Source organism: Colius striatus, chromosome 1 (assembly GCF_028858725.1).
Source record: "Colius striatus isolate bColStr4 chromosome 1, bColStr4.1.hap1, whole genome shotgun sequence".
Taxonomy (NCBI): domain Eukaryota; kingdom Metazoa; phylum Chordata; class Aves; order Coliiformes; family Coliidae; genus Colius; species Colius striatus.
The window spans coordinates 70,658,046-70,670,155 of NC_084759.1; the positions used below are offsets into that span (position 1 = coordinate 70,658,046).

At 40.7% G+C, this 12,110-nt stretch overlaps 1 protein-coding gene across 2 annotated transcripts in view; it reads right to left on the reverse strand.

The window, feature by feature from the left end:
• DHRSX (dehydrogenase/reductase X-linked) overlaps positions 1-12,110 on the reverse strand; it is a 171,704-nt gene that overhangs the window by 149,548 nt on the left and 10,046 nt on the right. The gene's annotated exons all lie outside the window — the stretch shown is intronic.

Here is a 12,110-nt window from a genome sequence, read left to right on the forward strand (position 1 = left end):
CTGACACCTCCTAGGCATCACTTTTATACGAAGGGAGATGAAGGCCGCAAGGACCACATCAACCCTCCCGCATGGCCAGGCTGTTGCTCCGCTGCTATCAGATCTCACCAGCAGTTCCAACAGGCCAGTACATAGCAGTGCACTCTCACATTCCTTCTAAGGACAGCACAGAGAAATACCAGCACTTTTCAGGCCTGTTTTTTCTTCATCTAGCTCAAATTGCATGCAACAGCCCATTTGGACTGAAATATTCTTTCAGGGCACAATTCCTTTTTCTTTTTTTGAGAAAAAGACACTTTATTATGACAGGTCTTATAGTTCAATTTTCATCATCATAAGCCAATAATCAACTTCCAGTGCAGGTGATATACCTGGAGCCACCTCTCAAAGAAGAAACCTTGCCGAACTGATGGCCTGCAGTTACCTTTCTACAGCACTCATATTAAACAGCAAAAAGTTACACCTATGTCTTTTTGCTGCTAATTAATTAAAATAATTTGAATAAAGCTTTTTTATTTTTTTTCAAGAAGCATGAAGGAATTTAGCAACTTAAGCATATCAAGGGAAAGAAAAAAGAGCTTGAGGAACAAAACACAAGAGCTTGCACTGGCTTGTTCAGCACCTCTCTACCGTTTCAAATATGCAAGGTCTGCATTTCAAATACACACCTTATGCTGTGCGCTGGCTTTTTGGGGATCTGAAAGATTTACCCCTAAAATGCAGTTGCTACTCCAGATTCTAGATATTGCCATCAGCCTCTCATGACACGTGAACGGCCAGTGGGCCTTTGCCACTAGTTAGGACCTCTCTCAGAAAAAACTGTGGTGACATAGGAGGCAAAAGGTGTGTAGCTCCTTGCAGGGAGAGCAAAGCAAGCCCCTCCCATCTCTACAAGCTGTACCAGCAGCTACTAGCATCCTTACATAAGCATTTATTTTATTGTATTGCATGTGAAGCTTTGCAAATTTCCATACAGAAAAATCCAGCGGTGCTGAGGGTTACACCACCTTCATTTTGACCACAATACCACCTCCCTCCCAGGGTACACTACGACATCTGCCTGACATGTCTGTGTCCTAGTGCAGTCTGTCACCAGCACTGCTGTACCAGCAAAAGCCCACGGTCTGCTCCAGACACAGTTACTAGCATTCCCTAATTTTGCCTGGGGAAGCAGAAAAATATTGTTTTACTGAACAAGCTGTTCTTCTGCAAGTGCTGCCCTGCTGGAGTGCTTCGCCCAGCATTATGCAGCAGTACACTGGCAAAGCCAGACCTGAGCAGGTTTCACCTGGATAAGACAAGTGTTCAGGTAGAAAAGCAGTAGTTACAGTCAAGGCAGAAAGGAGTGGTGTCAGTACAAAGAGGGATACCCAGAACGACTCGCCAGAATCACACCACCTACACTCCCACGACAGCAGTGATGTTTCTCCAGGAAATGTGGGTGTTCTGACAGCTCAGCGTTTCCCCTGTCCTTTTGCTGTTGCACACACCAGAGACCAGCAGCAGGAAGAACAGGTCATAACATCTCTCCCTCCAAACTGCCCCAGCCAAGCCAGAGGAGCATGCTGAAAACCTATTTTGACACAGTACCTAATGCACTTGGAAGCAATAGTCCATGGCCATGCCAGCCACACACTGCCCACTAAGCCCCCATAGTGGCTCCCACAGCTCCAGGCCTCAGCCCACACCACTGCAGCCCTCAGCAAAAACACATGCCAGCTGTCAGATGGACCACACTTGTAAAGATTACTTTATTCTTTACAACCAAGGGTAGCAGCCTGGAAGAATCTGAACCAAACATCTGAACTAAAATCTGAACGTCTGGCTTCTCAGCTCAAGAGGGACTGGGAACTTCTAGAGAAAGTCCAGCAGACGGCTAACAAGACGATCAGGGGACTGAAACATCTTAATTATGAGGAAAGCCTGCGGGATCTGGGGCTGTTTAGCCTAGTAAAAAACAACACTGAAGGGGGACCTCATCAGCACTTATAAGTACCTAAAGAGAAGATGTCAGGAGGAAGGGACGACACTTTTTTCAGTAGTGTCCAGCAACAGGAGCAGTGCTAACGGACAAAAGCTAGAACACAAAAAAGGTTCCCCTTAAACACGAAGAAAAATTTCTTTCCTGTGAGAGTGATGGAGCCCTGGCATAGGCTTCCCACGCAGGTTGTGGAGTCTCCTCTGGAAGTTTGCAATACCTTTCTGGACACCTTCTTTCGTGACCCAATCAAGATGAACTTGCTTTAGCAGGGAGGCTGGACTAGATGATCTCTAGAGGACCCTTCCAACCTCTATCATTCTATGATAAATAAACTGGATCTCATTGCTGAATTACAATCATTTTCTGTATATGTATGTGGGTATGTATATGCTTTTGTTTTAAGGAAGGAAAAGAATACTTTGAAAATTGGATTAGAAGATTAGGGAAAAAAATCACATTTTTCACTTGTGCCACACCAGAATATTTTATAACTGGTTTTAATAAGTAAATATTGAGAACAAAAAAAAAAAAAGGTTTTTAAAATGGAGGTGGAAGAGACAAAAAAAGATACACCAAACTTAACAGCAAAAATCCCAATGAAGGTCACTAAATTGGTGCATTAATAAGTAAGACCATATGCCACTGTAGTATAACTCTAATAGCCATGCTCGTGCTGAAATGCAGGCTATTGCCTGTCTGTTTTGTTGTTTTACACTCTCTTCCCTGTATCTTCAAATATCCCTTTTATCCCTGCAGTGCTGTATGATTACACATAACAACTTTTAAAGATCAAGTGCAAAAATGAACCCATGAGAAACTACAGGAGGAATAAAGTTACATGCATACCAGCAAGCACAAAGAACTATGGTATCACCTAACAGGCACTACTGATGGCAGCATCTGAAACTCTTGAAACTTGCTTTTGACTTGAGTTAACTGCTCTTTAAATAGCTGTACCATACAATTAGGAAGTACAGAATCATCAAGAGAACATGGATTTTGCATTTCTTGACCTTTTTCCTCCTAATTTTCAGCAGACTATCTAATGTTAAAACTGTAAACCGTGCAATGCAGCAACTCCAGTTATGAATGCACAAGTAAGACTGGCATATAGGTGGTGGCATTAATTAGCATAAAAGCAATCCAACAGGCAGATTAGATGAGATCTGTATTCATACTGGATGGTTTTACTCATTAACAAGACATTATTTTGGACAAATACGTCCAAGAAGCCCTTGTATATCTGCTGTAAGAATCATTTCATAGCACAAATGTTTACTTTCCAATTATTCAGGTTATAGTCAATTGCCAAAAAGACGACACTTAATGCTCTGCAGGCACTCCGTTCACTGAGATACATTCAGTAAAAAATTACAAGCTCATCTCTTCACTGTGTCTGCCCTGGTGTGCCAGAAGCGTAGCACCAGTAATGTTCTATTTATAAAGTCACTTTAATTCTATGTAATATGGACTGCTGCGTGCTTTTTAAGCCATTTGCAACAGTACTACTAAACTTTTTTAAAAGAACAAGGTCTGACACCAACTCATCTGCAACTTCCTTAGCCAGGTCAGGTTGACATGTTTGTTAAAATACTGTTACATAGGACTACCTACCCATCTCTGTTTTAAAAATAACCTACCTAGGGCAGGGAGCATCTTGGCTTTGTAAAGCACTCAGCATACAGGCCCTAGTATCAACCAAATAGTCTCTTACTATGGCACACCGTGCCCGGGCAGCTGCAGGTGGCAATCAAACCCTTGCCTGCAGAATGGCAGATTAAGAACTTAATCCTAAATTCACTGAACATTCATAAGGCTCATTAGTTTCAATCCCTGCTTCATGTGTGGCGTGAGATACAAGGTCAGGAGATGATAGAGCTTTGCTTTCATTTGGCGTGACTTCTTTTTCTCGGGCCAGGGAAGCTCACTTCACACAGCATAACTCAGTGTAGAGCTTATAGGAGATGAATATTTCCTCATAAAGTTGGAAAGTAGTTATATCACCCTGTTACCAACGTGTCAACAAGAAAAAAAGGAGGAAAAAGCTTTTAGCTTTTCCCTCAAGGTCCTCCTTCAGAAACAAGTTCAGTGCATTTCTTAGATCCAACTTTCCCTTTTTTTTTTTCTTCAGGCTAATTTAAAATATTGAGCAATATTAGAAATCAGGGTTAGACATTCCCTCAGACAGCGAAATGTCCGTGTCTCGGAAAGCATACTCTGGTAGCAAACAGTCATGCTACAAAAATCAGCAGCATATCAGAGCCAAGAGGTCTTACTCAGCCTTACACAACTCAGAGGGTGTTTTGGGTAGCATGGGGGATGTAGTTTTCCTGCTCAATGGATTTTCTGTGAAATGGCAAATCTCTCCTAGCAGAGCACAAAAACAGTGAAAGGAAAGCAAACTTCATAATCTTATTACGGAACTATGGCATCTTCTTTTTTTCTTAAAAGCAATCTTGACAAGATGTGAAATACCACTGCCTTTTTGGTCATTTCCTTTAGGAATAGTAGCTGTCAAATATTTTATTTCCTTGCTAGTGACAAACCCATTTAAACCTTGCTATATTCCACCATATTTGCAGCTTTCATGCAGTAACTCATACTCGATGATAAAGCCATGAACCCCAAATCACTGTGTCTGTAATGACATCTGTACTTCAGAAACTGCGAGGAAGCTCAGAACTAGCATGCAACAGTTTCTGAAAGCACCAAGAGAGGGCTGCATGTGTACATATAATTACGAGATTTTTACTCCATAATTGCCCAAATCTTGAACCTTGACCTGTCTACAAGGCAAGGCATGTAATCTTAGTGACACAGATATCAAAATATTTTGCAAGACTTTAGTTATTCAATGCACTAAAAGCTTTATCGTAACTGAGTTGAATCAAGAATTACACGTCAGTGCTCATGCAACTTCAACACTCCTCCAGCACTGAGCAAGAGAGACCCAGGGTAAAGTGTTTGTGGTGGGACAGTATCTGCATGGCCTAAGCAAACTGACATATTCCGAATCTAATACAAAAATATCTCTAAAAATAACTTCACGGGGTGCATGGCTACTTCCTCCTGCCTTCCGGCCTTGCAAAACTTTACAAGGCTGCTTCAGCACTTACATCTAAGCCAAATAAGATTTTTTGTTGTGCAACTTGTCCCACGCAGGCAGCCTTATTTATGGCAGAGTCCACATGAAAGCTTGTGTGACTGAAGCCTTCCACCCACCCAACATAAAGCAATACTGTCCCAGCAGTATAGCTTTATGTTCCTCTGCTGTATTTCTACAACCTCTGATGCCTTCAACTGAAGCGTGACTGAGTGGAATTTGGTTTAAGAACTCTTGCTATGATGTAAAAGAACAATTACATTTTATAGCTCATTTTCTTGAGTTGCAGCATCTCTAATGTTAACAGTTCGCTCTATCATCTAAACGAGCAGATCCTACTCCAAACAGACCCAAAAAAAGCAGAGACAAGGAACGACAGCAGGAGTTACTACAATCAGCTAATGCTTGGGGTGAAGTATCACTGGCACAGGGCTGACTTGATAGCAAAGGCTATATATTCTTTATAAGATACTATCTGCCCATCTTTAGACCCAAATGTCATACTGGCACACACACAGTCCCATCATCCAACTCTGAAATCCACATCAGTGCTTCAGCTACGTTAACACTAAGAAAACACCCATCCTTCTACCTACAATACTGAACTCATATTTACCTTCACTTCCTCTGCCCCACATTAACAAGGAGCAAAAGTTCCTGTTTATCAAGGAAGGAAGGACCAAGCAATGGAAATGCCTGTTCACATCTGCTGAAACTGTTGATTTTATGTTTGTTAAGAGTAATTCCTCTAAACTGAAATCTTCTCACAAACAGAACAGTGACTAATTAAAAGAAGGTTGGAACTTGTACACTCCAGTTCCATATTGCTACGATGCAGACAGCAGGGCAGAAAACGAGGTGCTCACACTTAAGCCTTTTACTTTCAGAATTTTACCTTAAAAATTTTTATTATTTACATTCTCCCATATTTTGGTAAAACACATTTGCAGTTGCCTCTCTCAGCAAGAGAATAATTGACTTGCAGCTTATGAGCTGTGGGGGGAAATATTTGTTACTTCTGAAGCCCATCTACATTTGGGACCTGGAGTGTTGGACTAGCTCACTTCAGACAGAACAACCCTTTGGATACTAACCTTTGACGCACAACAGAAGACAACATGGATACATGGTAAATGAAAACTTTTCCAGTGATTCTGAAGGCAGAGCATGTCAGGTTACAGGAAGTCATTTAGTATTTTTAAATGCTGTCAAGAATTCAGACACAAATTGCAAGCTCCTGTTGGAATTTCAGTATTTTTCCTAGATAGATCTACTTCCTATTTGTTCTCATCAATGAAGCAGAGTTTTGCAGATTTCATTCTTGTTGAATTCCCTCTGTTCAAATAAGTTCTGTTGTGTGCTCAAGAAACTTACATCTGTTGCCAAACCACTGAGTGCATCCCAGAGCACAATATCACAGCAAACTGGACTATCACCCATAAAACAAGTGTGGTTTGCAAAAGCATTTTTTTTTTCCTCACACACAAGCCAGAAAGGCATGTTTGAGAAGATGAAGGTTGCCCTTGGAGCACAGCATTCATGACACAGGATGGGATATTTCTGGCATGAGTTTTCCTAATGCTGACTTGACATTGTTCTTGTTATGACTCTGAATTCCCATCACTGTAAACCTCACTGAAGACACAAGAGGAAAAAAAGCACAAAAGAGGAGAGAATGAAACTCTTTCAACTGTAGTGTCTATAGAGACAGTGATGCACAGAAACACAGTATGTCTCTGCTTTAAAAGCAAAGCAGCATCTATCAGAGAAAGAAAGGATTAATTTCTCATTCCTGACTAATGACATATTCAGAAAATTGTACGTAATCAAAGAAAATGCCTTTTTAAAAATAACATTCTGCGTTGTTTGGGGAATCGTTGCCCAACGTTAATTATTATACTATCACAAACATTTATGGGTGTATGTTAGTCTTCTACCTAAGAGCATTAAAATAAAGACAACATTTCTTACTTGATCTCATTTTGAATGGAAGTATTCCCTTTGTGTCTCTTCCATACTTATAAACAAGACTACCCGACCGCTTTTGACAGCTGAATGTGTGTGCACCTCTGGCCATGGTATTTATACCAGTTAAACCACTGTGAACGTTATCCTCAAAATATCTATCAAATAAGAACTGTAGCTTTACCCTCTGTTATTTGAATGACACAAAACACTGTCTTCTGTGTTGGCATTAAATGCACAACTATTTGAGTAATCACCAAATTTCCAAGGCACAGCTTCCAGGTAGAGCAACTAGTGTCATGCCAAGATGTTTACCTTAAAAATCCAAACCAGAGCAACAGAGATTCTGTTTCTACCCCAACATGCAATGAGGACTACTATTACGCCTTTGATTGTGTGCATATTTTCCTAGCTGTGTTGAGCCCAATTCTGCTGCCTCACATAGGCAATTTGGGTACAACCAAGAAATGTGTTCAAGCATACATCGCTCCAGGGGAAGAATCTCCGGCTCTGCCTTTTCACAGCATGGCACAGGCAATGAAGCCTCGACAGACAGGAATAAAGATCTCATTTAAACTCATTTTAAACCAAGTTTACCTGCTCTCAAAGAACAGTCTCTTTGTAAGAGATGAAAAACACAACGGGGAGCAGTTCTCCTCCCTGCTGCTCTGACCCAGGCAGGGCCAGGGAGAGGAGACAGGATAGAGGAGGAGGATTTTTCAAATTCAGGTCTCTGGAAATAAGCATGGATTGTAATGCATGGAAACCAGCACATGCGTGCAGGCAGGTTAACAGTCTTTTCACCGTCTCTGAAAAATTATATATCTGATCCCCACTTCAAAGCACTGCAGACGGCAGCATCACTTTTGTGAACACAAACTTTTTCTTCCGGCAGCAATGGAAATCAATATCACGCTGCGTGGAAATGTCAATATAAATGCTCGAAAATCGTAGTGTTTACATTTTAGAGTCTGAGGGGCTCTCATTTGAAAATAGTTTCTGCAACAGTCTTTGCATTTTTAAAAAGATATAAATCAAATTTTATCACTACAAAAGATTTTTTTAAACACAAACTAAGATGAAAGATAGTGTTTCAGGGGGGGTTTTTTTGATAGCAAACTCAATTCCCTTGTGGCATTTTAACCCAACAGCACGGGCACTGAAAATGACTATAGAAGCAGTGAAAATCTATTTCATTGATTTTTATTGTTCAACCTAAAGAAAATGCTTTTGTATGTAAAAATGAAAGCACTATACAGCAACTGCAGGGATCATCTGAAATTCCAGTTTAAATAATATCATCTCATTAGACATGCTTTACTGATGTTTTTTAAGGCAGATGTAAAATTCAGCCATACCTTTCTCTCTCTACAGCACCAAACAATGTTATTAATAAAAACAAAAGCACTTTCTGTAATTTCCCTAAATTCTCTACAAATGAAACACATCTTGGTTTTAGTGAAAGACTAGTCATTTGGAGGAAATGTGGTGAGCCAGACCATATCGTCTCGGCCTGGAGAAAAAAAAACATAATAGACCAGAAGCCAAAGCAAAAGTCTTCTCAGCATAGCCAGAAAGCCAGCCTAGACTAGATAGCACTGCATCACCAAAACCAGGGCCACCAGATCTTCACACTCAGAAATGGAGATCACTGAAAGGAGTATAGTGTGCAGAGACAAAAATGCAGGTTTTCCAGCAAACAAGTTTTCTTTACCCAGTTGTCAAACAATATGCAAAATACACTACTTCTGTGTTCAAATCCATATGCTTCCTCTCTCATAAAAATGACGTCCTCAGGCAGCCCCTTCTTCTTAAGGTATCACAGGAAGAGGACAAGATCATGACCACATGTCACTCTCAAGTTTTCAGGAGTCCTACAGAATATTACAAATAACCAATTAGTGCTTCTTTTGCTTTTAATATTCCTCCCTGCATAGAAATGCTGCTCTAAAGCCAACTAGACCACTGTGACGTTAATTAAAGAAACCCCCACAAATTAATCTAATACAGTGTTGTGATAGAAACTAAATTTGTCCTTTTCACAAGTGAGATAGAAATTTATTTCTGTCATTTAAAACGAGGTATCTCTGATATGTTTTGCTGGGGAAAAAAAAAAAAAAAAATCACATTTTTAACTTCAGTCTTGTTCAGGGGTTTTCCTTGTGTCTTCACAGTAATCCCCCACAGCAGAGAGGTAAAATGAGCGCAAAGGTTGGTCAGTCAGACAAAACTCCCTTTAGTTACTAAGAAGCCTTGCCCAGCCCACCAAATTTTACTCATGAATTGGAAACACTTGGCTAGTGGCAAAAGGCAATTCTTCTTCTTTTGACATAACGTATGTACTTCGGGAGCCCGTTTAAAAAGTCAGTTTTCAGCACGAGAGCACTCAAAAGCTGAAGTTTCACTATTGCCTCTCCAAAAAGATATCTCAGCTGTACCAAAGAGAAAAGGAAACATTAGGCTGTGGATTCAAATTAGCTGTCAAGAAACACAGACATAAATCTGACTTATTAGAGTAATTTGGAAATGTGTTGCGGGCCCACCCTTGGCAGTAACATCAGGGTTTAACTCATGTTGTAGCAATATTTAAAACAGCTCTGCAACTTCAGTTCTCCACCCAACTAAACAACAGAAAATTATGTTGGTAAATGAAAAACACCACACATATTTAAGTGAGAGAAACCATCTAAACTTCTGACATTTTTCATCTTAATTTTTTTTTTAATCCAAAAGATTTGTACAGCAATTTTTGTTTCAAATAATTTACAGGATTAAAAGGAAAATAAATGCATAGCTTCAAAACCTTAAGAATATAACTTCCCCTTGTTGTGGAAGAGTTCAAAGTCATAAAGTGCTGCAGATATGAACACACATCAGACAAATAATCTAGTAACTAACTTAATTTTTTTCTGGTTTATTTAACAATATTCCAGGCTGAGAACATTAAATAAAAATCTCACAGACAATGAGTAGGACTAACAATGGCTTCGTTTGGTTGGGTTTTTTTTTTCTTCTCCTTTTTTTATAAAGAATGCTGAGACACATCAATTGAACCGACTACAGTTTTGGATACCAAAAAATAAAAAAGCAGCTGGAAAGGAGGGAGTAGTGCACTGCACTGCACCGACCTCAGCAATTAAGTGTCACTGCGTACGTTTGGCCCTAAGAGGAGGAGGATGGAAATAGGAGCTGGATGGATAGTTCCAAGTGCTCTGGGCTCTGCCTTAGTTGGGAGGCCACGGCTCTGAGTTACGGTTGCTCAGGTAAGAGAGGATCCGCCTGGCGCTGGCATTGGCATAGCTATTGCAGGGCGACTGGCGGCCGGGACTCAGTGGGTGTGAAAACCAAGTGGTCTTCCTGGCAGGCTGCAGGGGTGTCATGGGAGCTCGGGCAGCAGTAAAAAGGGATGTGCTGCACCTCGCTCCCTTCCATCATTTGATTTCGCTACCCTTACAGACAGCCTAAATACCTGCGGGAGTTTAGGCCAAGCCTATGTTTTGTACCTTGGGCAATCACATACACCTCTTCAGTGGATGTGGAAAGCAGCAACAATCAATGGGATGCACTGTGCACATACTTCTTACAAGTGTAAATTCATTTTCAGGGTGATGGAGGGTGAAAACCTTGGCTTACTTACAGCCAAACACAGGCCACACCACCTGTTACAGGCATTTTCCTTGGGCTTAAACACACCAGGTAGTTCACTACTATTTACTTTACTGTTACCCCTCTCCAGACACCAGCTCCTTCCCATCACCTACCAAGAAAACAGAGGCCTCAAACTTCCAAAAACTATTAAACCAAAACATAAATAAGCAGTCTGGTAATAGGTTCAATTCCATCCCAGTTCTCATTTTTCTGTGTTGCTTCTGGCTGGGCCCTTTCTACAACCAAACACCCACAGGTACCACCGTGATGAAAGAGTCCCTACTTTCTTCCTCCAGAACAGTAATGACCAGTGTTCAACTACTTCTTTTCAGAAAGATTGTGCTTGACAGTCACAGACTAAAGCCAAGGTGAGGGGTGAGATAACAGGAACAAAAATGAAATCCCAAGGAAACCTTGACCTTAACCAGACAGTGCCAAAAGTCCTCCTCTGCATGTCAGGGAAAAATGCCAGCTGCCATCCCCACTGTGCCAAGCATGAACTCGCATCTTGTTTATGACATTCAGTATTTCATAAGAGATGGGGGCGTTGGGGTTGGTTTTCTTTCTTTTCTCTTGTTTGCCAAGTTTAAAACACTCTAGGCATCGAGACACGAAGGGAACAATTACAATACACAACAACTAATCAAAAACAGTACTCAAACATTAGACTGGAGGGCACTGAAGTCCACTCCACAAACTGAATCAAAAAAAAAGACAAGAGAAAAAAAAAAGTTTTTAAGTGCTAACATAATAAGAAACAATCTTAAAGACTCACTAAACACATGTGGGGAAATGGAAGGGTCCCCTTTAAATATATTTACATAATATTAAAGCTTTTTGCTTTTCTTGCCAACAAAATGTCTTAGCTACCCTGGGCAAAGTCCCCATTTAAATTAAGAGGTTAAGGACATTATAACATAGACTGTTAGACTCATGGCACCTACACATCTCCTTCCCTCCCTCCCTCTTTTTGCTGCCGAGGGGCCTGATGCCTTCCCTGCTTCCCACTGCATGGCATCAGCTGTAACATCAGCACAAAGCGCAGGTCACACAACTCCACCTTGACCCTGCATACTTAATTATCGCTTTGTAAAAGCACAAGAGGCTACAGTCAGGGCTTGCCTAGACACAAAACAAAACCAAAAAAAAAAACCGCCAACAAAAAAGTTTTTGCCATTTAGCTGCTGCAGTTAAATGGCAAAACCAGACTAATGTTGACACAGCAATACCAGTTTAGAAGTGTTTATACTGTTTACACTGCACTGGAAAGCAAAATAACTTATCCCAGTAGAAGTGCATCCACACTACAGCCTATGCCAGCACAGTATCAGATAAAATAATAACACATCAGTCCCATAATTGATAGATTTACACCAGCTGAACTTTTCTAGCATAGACCAGGCCTAAGACATG